This window comes from Prenolepis imparis, unplaced genomic scaffold (assembly GCF_030444845.1).
Source record: "Prenolepis imparis isolate NDT839.2.m4 unplaced genomic scaffold, iyPreImpa1.0 SCAF_6, whole genome shotgun sequence".
NCBI classification, from domain to species: domain Eukaryota; kingdom Metazoa; phylum Arthropoda; class Insecta; order Hymenoptera; family Formicidae; genus Prenolepis; species Prenolepis imparis.
The window spans coordinates 18,315,553-18,329,312 of NW_028141164.1; the positions used below are offsets into that span (position 1 = coordinate 18,315,553).

Here is a 13,760-nt window from a genome sequence, read left to right on the forward strand (position 1 = left end):
TTTGATGAAATTCGATATGAACTCGATGGTGTGGAGATTGATCGCAACAGAACCGTTGCATTTAAAAATTCTCTCTTTCTTCTCTCACGCTCGCCTTCGCTTCATCATCTCTCGCAACATCTCTCTCTCATGCATATACGCCTCTCGCTATCTCTGTCTCTCGCGTTCGCCTCTCTCTCTCTCTCTTTCTCTCCTAAGCGCTATCTCTCGCGATCCCTAGCCTCGTAGTCCCTAGCCTCGCGATCCCTAGCCTCTCGGTCCCTAGCCTCTCAGTCCCTATCCTCTCGGTCTCTAGCCTCTCAGTCCCTAGCCTCTCGGTCTTTAGCGTCACGTTCCCCCTTCCCCGCATGACGTCATCCTCCGCAAGGACCAAGCAACTATTGGGAACTATACGTATAAGAGCTAGGGAACTGTTTACGGGTGGGAGAGAGTGTGGATTGGAAATGCGTGCAAAGAAATTACATCATAATTTAAACTTAACTCTTTTATTTTTACATATTTTTTTCTTACATATTTTTTTCCTACATATTATGAACTAAAAACTAAAGCTGCCAGCTCACAATCGATGAGCTGATGCTTGTTGAAGGCGTCGCTAGCGTGTATTACATTTAATACTTTATTATCCTTTATAGTGGACGCGATATTTGAAAATTGCGTAAACTTGATATCGACTGTATTGGTAATTTTAACCAATCGGTCAAAAGTTACATGGATCGAGATCGAACATACGGTGTAACGTCGATTCGATCATCATCATGCATACACTTGAAGATTCAAGACTTATTAACTTGGCGTCGTTAATCGTACGAACTCGCACTGTTAGTGGTCCAAGGCTTATAAAACTGTAGGCATCTTTAGAGTCGTTTCGAAGCAGATTCTGAATATTGTAACGTTGCTCGTAGAGTCCCTTCCACGCTTCGAGAGATAGTATCAGTTCCTCTCCTCGATGATCTCCTATGGCGATTTCCACGTAACTCGGTGGATCCACTTTGATACCAATTTCGAGGAATTTAAATCCCGTAGCTGTCAATGCATATCGTTTACATAGTATACGAACCGCATGAGGCTTTAATGAAAAGCTGTAAAAATGAAATTAGTTTAAAAATAAAACAATTTGTAAAAAAATATAAAGACATAAAAATAGAAAAATAGAAAAAGTTAAACTTACTTGTCGCATTTGTTCTCAAACGATGGAGTTTCATCACAATTCCGTATGTAATTATTCACATGTCTGCCCGAGCCGCTGCTTCTTTCGGTGGAGTACATTTTTTTTTCTACGTTATTAAAGTGAAACCATCAGTACGAACGGTTAACGCGACACTGATCGTATAAAGAAATTAATCGAGTGTTGTACATGACGCTTATTTTTAAAAGTAGTGGGGTAAATGTGGTGGCAGATTCTAGAATACTATTGGCGCTATGAAATTTAGGAGAAGGGGAAACGGCGCTCGGATAAGAAGAATTCTTAGAAACGATTCGTGAGGAAAGGATTGGGGAAGGGGAATAAGAGATAAAACACATTAATGTTTAAATATTTTATTTTTCCAAATCTTGCAATTCTTTCTGGCGTTGCGACCACCAGTTAAATATTTTGAATACATTTTGTAATGCGCAATTCTTAACATGTTTTCCACATCGCATAGTGTTTTTAACATCTAGATTATTTAGAGACTCGATATCGTCGTAATCAGCATCCAAGGTATCAATAATGAAACCGTTTCCCGCATCATCCAATATATCGGCTAACCATTCTCGCTTTTCAAGTCCTTTTACATATACGAGAATGGATTCTTCTTCTTCTTCATGTGGTCCACCAACGATAGCTGTTGTAATCAAACGCTGAGCCATGCTATATGGAACGTTTCCATCTTCCCATTGTAATCCATGATGATTTCGAGTCAACCATGAGGCTTGGCGTCTCTCAGATTTTATGAGCACACCCCATGGTACAGGACATGCGAAAAAATAATGTGATAAAATAAATCCTCTTCTCAGGATTGCCGCTTCTTTTACAATGAACTGTTTATTGAGGATAAACCCCTGTAGATCCACAAACGTTGGTACGGATATGACGAAATCTCTCTCTTCGATGTATCAGTTTAAAAAGAAGAATGATAACCATCTCATAACACTTTGATTTATATTCTGCTATGCTTCCCCCTCTCTAAATTGTTGGTGCATTTAAGTGATTTTGCGCACAACGTTGGTCAACGGGTTGTACTGGATCACGCGATCATGTATGATGAGACAGTACGCAGAGGTATTCATCGGCACGTTTTTCTTACACTCAAATTCCAATCTCACATCCACGGTTGCGCTCTTGATCGATTCGTTTTGTCGAGAACAATCGATGATTACGAATGGGCCGTTACGTAGAAACATTGAGACGGTGAGACTCGCTCGAGATACTCGTATCCGTAATAGTTTTTGCAGAAACGCGCATACGTGTCGTACAGAATCGATCATCTGTTTTTATCGAAGTCCAGATTCATGTCGTCGTACGGATAACATTCCGAGTTCAGATAGAGTTTCACGTTGGTCAATTTACAATCGTCGAATCGACTCATATCCTCAGACATGACATTCTTCCGGCCTGTCTGCAGAGCAAAGATAACGTATCGTCGTTTCTCCAGCTGAGTCGCGGTTTTAATGGCCCACGAATGCTTGGTTGTACGCTGCAATAGCGGAAACTCATACAGATCCCACGAGCGAAAACCCATGCTGAGGTAGCGTCCGCTTTCCAGAGCGCGCAGCATAGACAGCTTCTTAATCTCGCTCAACAACACGTGTGGCATTCGCCATTGTATCTTGAATATGTTGATCACAGGCTCCAGCGTCGAATCTCCAACCAGACAATTGATGTCGTTGCGCGATTGTATTAAGATCAACTCGTGACGAGCGTTAATCACCACTCGTCTGTAATCCTCGCAAAATCCCAATAACATGTAGAGCGACACGCAAAAATTGAAGTTTCCATTCACAGTAGTCGGATCACTCCAGCTGGCGTTTCTCATAATCACGCTTCTATCGGATGATATCGTTACATAGTTTTTGAGCAAACTTGTTATTCCCACGTTTCTGTTGCGATCAATCTCCACGCCATCGAGTTCATATCGAATCTCATCAAACATGAATGCGACGCAATTATTTCCCAGTATCACATCAGATCCTTCGGCTGGTCTATTTATCCTTAATTCTCCTTCGATGTATAGAAAACTGTCAAATGGCAACGTATACAGATCCTGTTGTTGTATGGGTATTCTTATCTCATCACTGTGTCCGAACGTGGTGTTGGCGAACGGGTTGTACGTGTGAGTCTCAATTTTGATGATGCGATCATCGAAGATTGGCTCTTCCCCGATGTTGAGGATGTCAGTCATTGTTCAGATATTTCGCACCGCGAATCCCAAAGATTGTAAAAACGCAACGTTTGATGCGTTCAGTTTCTTTTTCTTGGCGCAACCGGATGATTGGATATTAGCGAATGTGGACGTTGTTGTTGTCGCTGGCTCCGTAAAGATTGTGTTATCTCTCGTGTCTTTCGATCCGTTCAACACAAGCATCTCATACGCCGCACACGTACGTTATCGCTGTCATCGTCGTACGTGCAATCTAATGGTGATCTCTTCTCCTCGAAAATCAAGCAATCGTCTGTCCTGGTCGACAACGCGTAACGTTAAATCCGTAATGCTCCGCGCGACGATCGGCAAGTAAATGATGTGCGCCGGTGTTTCCGATATCTTATATCCTGGTGGTACCCTCGGTGAAAATTCATATATCGTATGAACGAGTTTGCCGTTGCTGCATGCGCCCGCGGTCACGTTACACTCTACGCGGATAATGTTCACGTTGATAATGTTAATCGGCATGTCTGACTCGTACCATTTTCGCGGCTGCATTATACGGTTCGAGAATCCCAGCAGCGATCCAATGTTGTTAGGCTTGTTAAAATTCATTCTGTAGGCGCATTTGATCTCGCTCTTCATCGTATTGTAATTAGCGCGGAGCACTATCGGGTATTCTTCATCTTCAAAGTCACCATTGTCAATGTGTTTTTTATCGTCATCACGAACAGCGTGTCGCGGACGTTTTCGTGAAATTGCATGTTTCAAAAACTCATGTATCGCTTGCAGCTCGTACGATCCCTCGGGAATCGTAATTTCCGCGTCATCTTTGCCAAAGTAAAATTTATTATTCGAGGAATTCACGTTCGATATCGTGTGATAAGTCTCAAAATCCGCTAGACCGAGTTCGTATTCATCGTCGCTCAAATCTACGGCGGGAAAGTAGTTTGCCGCGAGGACGCTACTCTTTCCAGTCAGCGTGAATGTCATAGACATATCGGCAAAACTGTTTAACGAATACTGAGTTAAATAATGCAATGTCCGTCTTTAAATTCACGTGTATCGACCGTTCGGAGAAACTGCAAACACAATTGTCCACAGATGCTCTGATCATAAGTTTGAACAGGTGTGTGATTGTACTGTATCTTTGTCACATTCCGCCCGAAATATTCACCAATTCATTCGGTGGTCGAAGATTGCCAAAACTGTCGAAATATATAGCGCGATTCCCCCTCTTTGCGTACGCCACCCAATGAGTACCCGATCCTTTAGCGTTATCCAAATTTATGATGCTACTCTCGTTTTGATATATACCACCGATCGGTAGCGAATCACGCATGAAAACACCTCTAAAGTATGGAATGCGCATACGTTTTGCCAGTTGTAGCAATTGTATGTTGGTAGTTACGCCCTGTGGCATTTTTAGCGTCTCTTGACGTTTCTTTTTTTCCCTTTTTTCTCGTTGAAACTCCTCGTCCGTGTTTGTATGGAGCGAGATACAATCCGTGACCTTCCATGGCGCGATTGTGACGTAGGATCTCTTGCAACTGATGTTGTGCAGCTTTTCCGTCGTTCACTATCTTTGCTACACCAGCCGCTCCACCAATCATGGATCCAAGCGCGCCCAACATTGGTAGAATTGGCAATATGCCACCGCGTTTCGATACCGGAAGTATCCGTTTCTTCGTCGTCTTTTCCTTTGTCTTCGTCTTCGTCGTCGTCTTCAGGCCCATACCGAGCTTCGTCTTGGTTTTCATCGCTGCCCAGACAGCTGTGGCGGCGGCTCTTTCACCAAGAGTCGAATTTCTCTCAATGATACGAGTTCGCGCTTTGTCGGCGAGTATCTTATCCGCCACGTGTCTCTCGGTGAGATCGTTGCTCCGAGAGTACGCAATATCGTGTTCACGGCACGCCGTGTCCAATGGGTTGATACCTCGATCGCCTCTGGCTAATCGCTTTTGTAGCCGCGTGCCCGGACCACAAAACTGATAGCCGGGGATATGGAATTCGATTGGAAGTGCGTTTATTGCGTGATTGAATAGTCCTCTACCTATTTTTTTCGCTGACATTCGCTGCAATCCTTCATCATCGGCGCTGGACCGTCGATGTGCGTTCGCTGCCACGGTCGATTGTAATGTTCGAAACAGCGGCGACAGGCCTGAATCTCTGGATCCGTGTTCCAGAAGCTTGTCCCACACGTAGTGGATGTGATTTTCACATTGCAGTAAAACTGCTTTTGGCACAAATTGCAGCTGTTTGGCGCTTAAACCGTGAATATTGGAAGCACTTGTTAGCAGAACAAACATTTTTTCGTTACTGAGCGATTCGTGGTTCCGCGCAGCTATAAATAGGCAAGCGTTCGATTCAATCGGGAAGTGGGAAAATGAGATTCGTGCGACAACCTTTGACGATACACGTGACGAATTGCGACGACAGATTACGCTCGGTGGGGGACAACGTGGAGATGCGCAGACATGGTACGATGTTGCCGACTACTATACGCGCGATCGTATGCGGCCCCTCGAATTGCGGTAAAACTAACGTCTTGATTAGTTTGATAGAAAGCCCGCACGGTGTTTGCCTCGAAAACGTGTACGTGTACACAAAGTCACTGCAACAGCCGAAATATCGGTATCTAGAGAATTTGTTGACGTCGATCGAAGAAATCGGCTACTTTACATTCTCCAATAACAGTGACGTCATTCCACCGATCGAGGCATGTCCAAACTCGATTTTCATCTTTGATGACGTGGCGTGTGACAAGCAAGATACGATAAGAGAGTACTTTTCAATGGGACGCCACTCGAATGTTGATTGCTTCTATCTCTGTCAAACGTACGCGAGAATACCAAAACGTCTTATACGCGACAAAGCGAACTTACTGATCTTGTTTAAACAGGACGGTACCAACTTGAAACACGTGTACAACGATCATGTGAATACCGACATGTCGTACGAAGATTTCAGTAAATTATGTCGTATTTGTTGGCAACAAAAGTATGGATTCCTAGTGATAGACAAGGACAGCTTGCTTACAAACGGGCGATACAGAAAAGGATTTAACGAGTTTGCGATACCGCAAAACGATTAGTCGCTGCCGATATTCTGTCGAGAAGAGTGAAACGCGAGCACTCTGCAGACATGGCTGATAACCATAACATTCGCGAGCGTGAAAAGATTGCGAAGGAAATTGTGAAAACGAGCGAATCGATCCGTAAGAAACATCGTGCTTTAAAGACTGGTAAGATCGATGACGATATCGCAGTCAAGACTCACTTTAAACCTATTATCGAACCACTACAAAAGATTGTCGACAACGCGAGCTTGATCGTAGTGAAATACGAACCTGAGAGTAAAGCTGACGTGAAAATTAAAACGTTACCCGCTGTTAAGCGGTACGAGGAGGAGGAGGAAGATGTGACACCGAAAAAGAGAAAACGACCAAACACAAATCGCTCATCGACACCACGTACATCGGACGGATTTTTACTGGATGAACCACCGATAAACTCTACACCGTCCACCTCTACACAGTCCGCGACAACGAGAATCCTACCATTTACAGTACCCGAATCACTCACAAACGAAAATGTTTTCGAAACCACAAGCAATTCACTTGAAACATCCGTTCGAAACACGTTACAAACATCGGAAGGTCAAGAAATGTTGCGAGAGCACTTCGGACCACTGGGACAAAAATACATGGGCGCTCTCCTCGGTGGCGATAAAAAAAACGAGATCGATCACGTATATGGTGTCTATTTCGAAAAGGATGGAATGTTGCTCGATAACAAACGATTTGACATGGATAAATATGATTCTATAATTATAGACAAAGTAAAGTACATTGGTACACCTGGATTATACGAGCTAGTCTTCAAGAGGATTCCCGATGACGTTTTTACACAGAAGACGATATGCAAAAATACAAGAGCATATTATTGGCCACGAACGCGCATAAACGGAAATATGATGCGCAAGGTCAATTACGGAGCAACAGGGGATACAAATACAAACAAATAATCGCACACCGTTGATGTCGATCGAACCAAAAACGAAAAAATCTGGAAAGGGTGTATTCATGCCTCAAGCGATGACGTTAACCGACAATAAAACGATTACGTGCACTGGGACGACCTAAACGAGCTAGTGGATCAGCTATGATTGCTCAACGCTTCACGCAGAGCTGGCCACAACGCTCACGACAACGAGATCTTATCAATCATCGAGGAACTTAGCGAAGTCGGCATTATTATAAATAAAACGGGGTCTCGGCAAAACTAATCAGTTGATCGGCGCCATTCGCATCGAAAAATGCCTATCAACAAATTTGGATTATTCGAACGGAGAAATGTTGCAATAGTCCTGGCACAAGCGATCATTGGGATAGATTGGTGAGAAGTTACGTGCGCGGAAACGCTTTGTGTCGCGTCGCTACAGACTATAACGCGAGATCGCGCAAGATTCGTCGTGTAGCGCAACCTGAAGCTCACAATGATGCTGTCAACAAACTGTATGTGGAATTCTGCGTTAAAAGATTGATGAATCAACAGAAAGAATCAGATGAGAAGCTGACTTCGTTCGAGAAGAACGTGCGAGCATTACAGACTGCGATAAACGAACTTCAACGCACGGCTAACGCTAACTCAGAAACGGCTATCAACCTGAATGACCAGCAGTGAACGGGTTAGGAGCGGCTATCGAACGGTTATCGAACATCTACGAAGGGTTATCGAACAGCTACGAAGGATTATCGAACTGCTATCTAACTACAATGAGTGGCAGTGGTAGTGAACGATCCAGAAACTGTTGTGAACGGCCTAGCAACAGCTGCGAACGAGCCTACCAACAACTCAAGCAGGGCTGCGAACGAGGCTATGAACAAGTCATTAACGGCTACATGCAAGGCTACAAGCAACTCAGGAACGGCTGCGAACGGATCAGGAACGGTTGCGAACGGGTCAGGAACGGCTACGAACGGGTTAGAAACGACTGTAAACAAGGCAGCGAACGAATCAAGAACGATTTTCGAATGGGTCAAAAACCGAAGTAAACAACGCAAGAACGGCTCAAGAACGGCTGCGAACGGCTCAAGAACGGGTCAAGAATGGCTACGAACGGCTCAAGAATGGCTACGAACGGCTCAAGAACGGCTACGAACGGCTCAAGAACGGGTCAAGAACGGCTACGAACGGCTCAGGAACGGAAATGAGTGATAAAACAAACAGCAGCAAACGACGATCGGGAAAAACCGACGAAGCGATGAAACAACATAGTTTGGAGAGACGGCAGTTGGTGAACGAACTGCACGCGCCGGCAAGAAAAAATTTTCCCCGAAGACATGTCATAGTACGATGATCTGTGGCAAGCCGACATCGTCGACATGCGTCCGTATTCTCGTTTCAACAAAAGTTATCACTACATACTCACCGTCATCGATGTGTTGAGCAAGTACGCGTGGGCCGTACCACTAAAGAGTAAAGGCGGAAGCGAGACGGCTGACGCTATCACCGAAATAATTCGAAATAGCAAGAGATCCCCGATAAACATTCAAACTGATATGGGGAAGGAATTTTACAACGCCGACGTGCAACGGCTTATGCGGAAACATGACATCAATCATTATTCTACATAATCGGTATTGAAGGCATCGGTTGTTGAGCGATTCAATCGTACGCTGAAGAACGACATGTGGAAGATGTTTACGCTGAATGGAACTTACAAGTGGATCGACGTGTTGCCGCGACTCGTATCGGATTACAACGCGCGCAAGCACCGAACAATCGGCATGCGAACCGTCGACGTCACCCCCGCGATCGCTGATAAACTTTTAAAAACGGTATATAGTAACATAAAGATTGCCGCTCCGGCGAAATTCAAAGTAGGTGATTCGGTACGCGTTAGCAAAGAAACAAGAAACTTTTCGAGAAGGGTTACACGCCAAATTGGACGACGGAGGTGTTTAAAATTATCAAAGTGCAGCATACTAATCCCGTAAACTATCTACTCGAGGACTATCGCAATAAATCTGTTGCTGGAGCGTTTTACGAGTACGAGTTGCATCGCACAAATCATCCGGACGTATATCTCGTGGAGAAAGTACTGCGCAGGAGGGGTGACGATGTTTACGTGAAATGGCTGGGATTTGACAATTCACACAATTCTTGGATACATAAGGACAATGTGATTTAATTCATATAGGCTGTATTTATTTTAAGAAAAATATAATGTGTACAACATATAAAGTATTTGAAATATAAAAATATATGAAATACAAAATCTTTATTAATACATCCTTTCCAATAGTTGTTACAATATGAAATACATACACATATATCACATAACATTATATTACACATACATTATATTTCATATGGGTATCCGGTAATGTCCCCATGATAATGTATCAGTCGAATCAGGTATGACACCGCTTGTCGTCGTACGGACTTAGAGCAGTTTTCGTCTCGCGGACGGTATACACTTCATGCAATTTCGATCTTATACAAGACTGTTGTCGCGTTATTTCAATCTCATCATTCAAGCACTGCGTATAATCGTTGAATGTTATACTACGCGCTACTATGTTACTTTTGACACCTTTTGCCTTTTTGTGTCCTTTTTGCCGTCCACCCTTACAGCATACATTTTTGCTCTAATCCCGACGAATTCGGTCATTATCGCGCCGTTGTTCTCATTCTTCATCAAGCCCGGCACCTTTTTGTTTGCATGTTGTATACCGTACGCGTTATCAATTGGATAATCGCTCGTATCGAATCTAGTGATATCACGTTTCATGTTCTCGTACACATCGTCGCACTCGATGTGATATATTAAACTGTCGGTGTCGGTGTACATTATCTGGCATCTTTCACGATAGAGCGGTGACATGTACTCGTAGTGAAATTCATACAGACACACTTTCGATATGTCGAGTATGCACATACCGACATAGATTGGTTTGTACAATTTTACTTTATGTTTACGTAATTCAACGGCGATTAGGTTTTCCACAAAGACGTTCCTGCTATGGAAATTTGGTTTTGCGATCATCGCCTCCGCACCGTATCGTCCATCCCACTTTGTCAATAATTTTACATCCACATGATTTCGAACGTTTTCCATAGTTTTGCCGAATACCGCATTGTTCATCAGTTTGTACAAATTTTTCTCAAAATCATTTTTCGCTTGTGTTCTAAATTTCGTATTGAGTTCGATGTAATCGCGGAGTCATGCAGATTGAGCGAATTGTAGTATACGATGTATCTTTACGATACAAAGACCGTGACGAGTGCACTGCTGCAGATTACGGTAGTGGATGACGTAACGCATCTTATCGTACAGAGTCGCGAAAAGCTTGTCCTCCCGCTTGCCTGACGGTTTATCACGCGTCGAACAGAACGGTAGGTCAGCGTGCGTGTTGTGTTTACTTTGTGGGTACTCCAAATCGACCTCGAGAATATAACCTATGAGCGAATCCGGAGCGATCGCGCTAACGTCAAAGTTTGAAATGTCTTCAACCCGTCGAAATTTGGCGTAAGGCAACGGTTGACACATTGCCCATCCGTACAGATTATTTACATCGAAATACATAAGGTATGACAATAGTTTCGATGAATCGTACGACTGCATATACTTGTTGTTGGCCCGCGCGTATCTGCCTGAACATTGACTCAGACCGCCACGTATACCCCGTTCGATAAACATAATCATGTCAATGTCTGTGAATAGTTCGAAATTTATGCGTGTATGTTTTAGCATCGCGTCCCACGTAAAACCGGGAAGAGTGTAGTAGTACGCGGGGTCGAGTCCATAATTCGCGATGCAAGTGTCGCGAAAGTTTTCAAATATATTTGTCAACAACAAGACATCAATTTTTAAGTACAGATCGTTGTATTCGCTCAAAGTTTGAATGGAGAACTGCTGCCACACGTTGACAGCATGCATGTAATCGCTCTCGGATACTATATCATCGGTCAAGGAACTGTAAAACGATTCGCGTGGTGGTAAACGCGTGTCCTGCAGCTTGTCCACACAGTCAATGTACTCGTATGGAAAGACACCTTTTCGCGTCAATAATTCGAAATTGTGAGCGGATAATGAGGAAAAATTGGAACGTACAATTTTTAACTTATCCTTCTCGAGGAAGGGTGCCAGTTTGTCAAGACTAGCACTGAGAAATTTGTGTGAATCGATGAATCGTAATTTTATGCAAGCTTTCCGATCTTTGTTGTCGTCGTCGGTACTATTGACAGTCTTTGTAAATGAAATGTATTTTTCTTTTGTTATTGGAAGCACATCTACGCGTCCTTCGTATGCGGTAGCTATTTTTTTGATAAAATGTGCGTCACAGCCGGATAGATTGTGGAAAACTATAGGAATGACATAAGAATCTTTGTAATTTAGGTTACAGTTTGAGTGCGCGGGTCCCTTGTATTGCCCAGTCAGATATATCGCGTACTCGATTATCGTCCTGCACAAACGGTTTCTCGCAAATGTGACATTGCGCTGTGAAATGTTTCCCACTCGTCTGATGTTAAATTTATCATGGAGACATTGGTGGACAGAATACCCTTTATGCGATGCGCTAATTCCTCAAGTTTGTTGGCGAACCATGCGATACAATCGACGTTGCGATAAGATCGATGTGGATAATGTTTCATCGTACGAGCATTGCACATAATACCCGACGCTAAATACCTCACGATGTTGATAATATGACGTGTGTTTTGGTTGTGTTTTCTTCAGCACACACTCCAAGTCGGCGTACACCACGAACGGAAGCCGCTCCTTTCTGTTATAGTTGCCGAAGCCGAGCCATTTATCCTTATCGCTTGGTAATCTGATGGCGCAGTCGTTCATTTCTCGGCAGTCCATAATGTGAGCCTCCAACTTTTCGATCAAACTAAAGTAGTGCAAGCATCTGTGAAAAAAATTACAATTTAATTTATAATTTTATTTACAATTATATATAATTTGCAATAAATATACGTACCGATCACAGATATATTTTTGACCATTGTGTTTGCTCAGTTGCGAGCTTACGAGGCGAGACAGATTTTTTATGTATGCGAAATGTCCAATGTTGTCGTCCTCCTCCTCCACGTACAGCAAATTCACATGTTTTTCTCTTTTCTGATCGGCGAGTCGTATCGGAAGAATTGATAGTTCCTTCTTCTTCTCGATACTGTATACGTTGATTCAGATGTTATTTGCCAGTTCAAACTTTTTTATTTGATTCAACGTCATCGGAAACTCAATGTTTTGTAAATTTAACACCGTCGTATAGTGCGGATATGACGATGTTCTCTCAATATATTTGTCAGCTGGATGCAGTGCAGCCACCACTGACCACGCGAAACATGCATTGTCCGTTGATCGCACATTAATTACCGCTCTCTTTGTCATAATTTCTCGTAGCAATTTAATATGGCATCCCGCGCGCATAAGATTGCACTTGTTGACGTTGACCGTAAGATTGAGGATTCGTGACAACGCCCAACCACTATCACGTTCCTGGAACTCTTCCAGAGACGTTAATATAGATTCGATGACGTGCCGCTCGTACCACTCGCGTAAATCGGACGTAAGAAAGAGTTCATAATTTCTAGTGTTAATACTTTTGTTGGCACGTTTATCACCCGTCACAAACTCACCGTTAAACATGGTATTTACTTTTACGCAGTTGTGTATTTTTACAACGTCTTGCACCTTGAGTACTACACTACTAGCGTCTTCCAAAAATTGTCGCGGTTCGATATAGTCTGCGCATTAATCACCGCATCGGTTAGTATACGATTTTTAAATGCGGTATCGATCTTTCGCCAGACGAGTCTTTCCACGGTTCTGTCGTCACTGTAATTTGTATTCAGGGTTGCCATCCCCTACCACATACGGGCCAAAGCCCTTCGGGGAAGTGGGCCCCGTCCCCCTAAACTGGGAGGAGCTCCCCGGGGACTGGGGAGGCTCCCCAGAGACCGGGGAGCATGTGTACCCGATATGACTCGGGTACGGGATGTTGTTAGCATCCCTCGCAAGACTATTCTCTTGCGAAGGGCGAGCCCTCTCGCCACGGCAAGGCCGCATCCCACGAGAGGGACAATCAACCACCTTCGAACCTCAATCAACCACGTTCGAACCTCGATCAACAACATTTAAAAATTATAAAAATGCTGTCACATACTAAAAATAATATGTGCACGTGTGGAAATATAATACTTGCATGCGTATATGGTAGAGGAAAAGATGAGAGAACAAAGAGAATATTATTTTAATAATAAAAATTTATTCAATAAAAGGGTGTGGTAATTCATTGCGATGATTCGACCACCAATTAAATGTTTTAAATACATTTTGCAAAGCACAATTTTTTACATGCTTTTCAAAACGTAAGCTATATGTGTAGGATTAGAATTATTT

General features: G+C 43.3%; 1 pseudogene; it reads right to left on the bottom strand.

Annotated features, from left to right (window-relative positions):
• Positions 1-9,759: 9,759 nt before the first annotated feature.
• On the bottom strand, positions 9,760-13,222 carry LOC145937890 (uncharacterized; annotated as a pseudogene).
• Between the last annotated feature and the right edge of the window lie 538 nt (positions 13,223-13,760).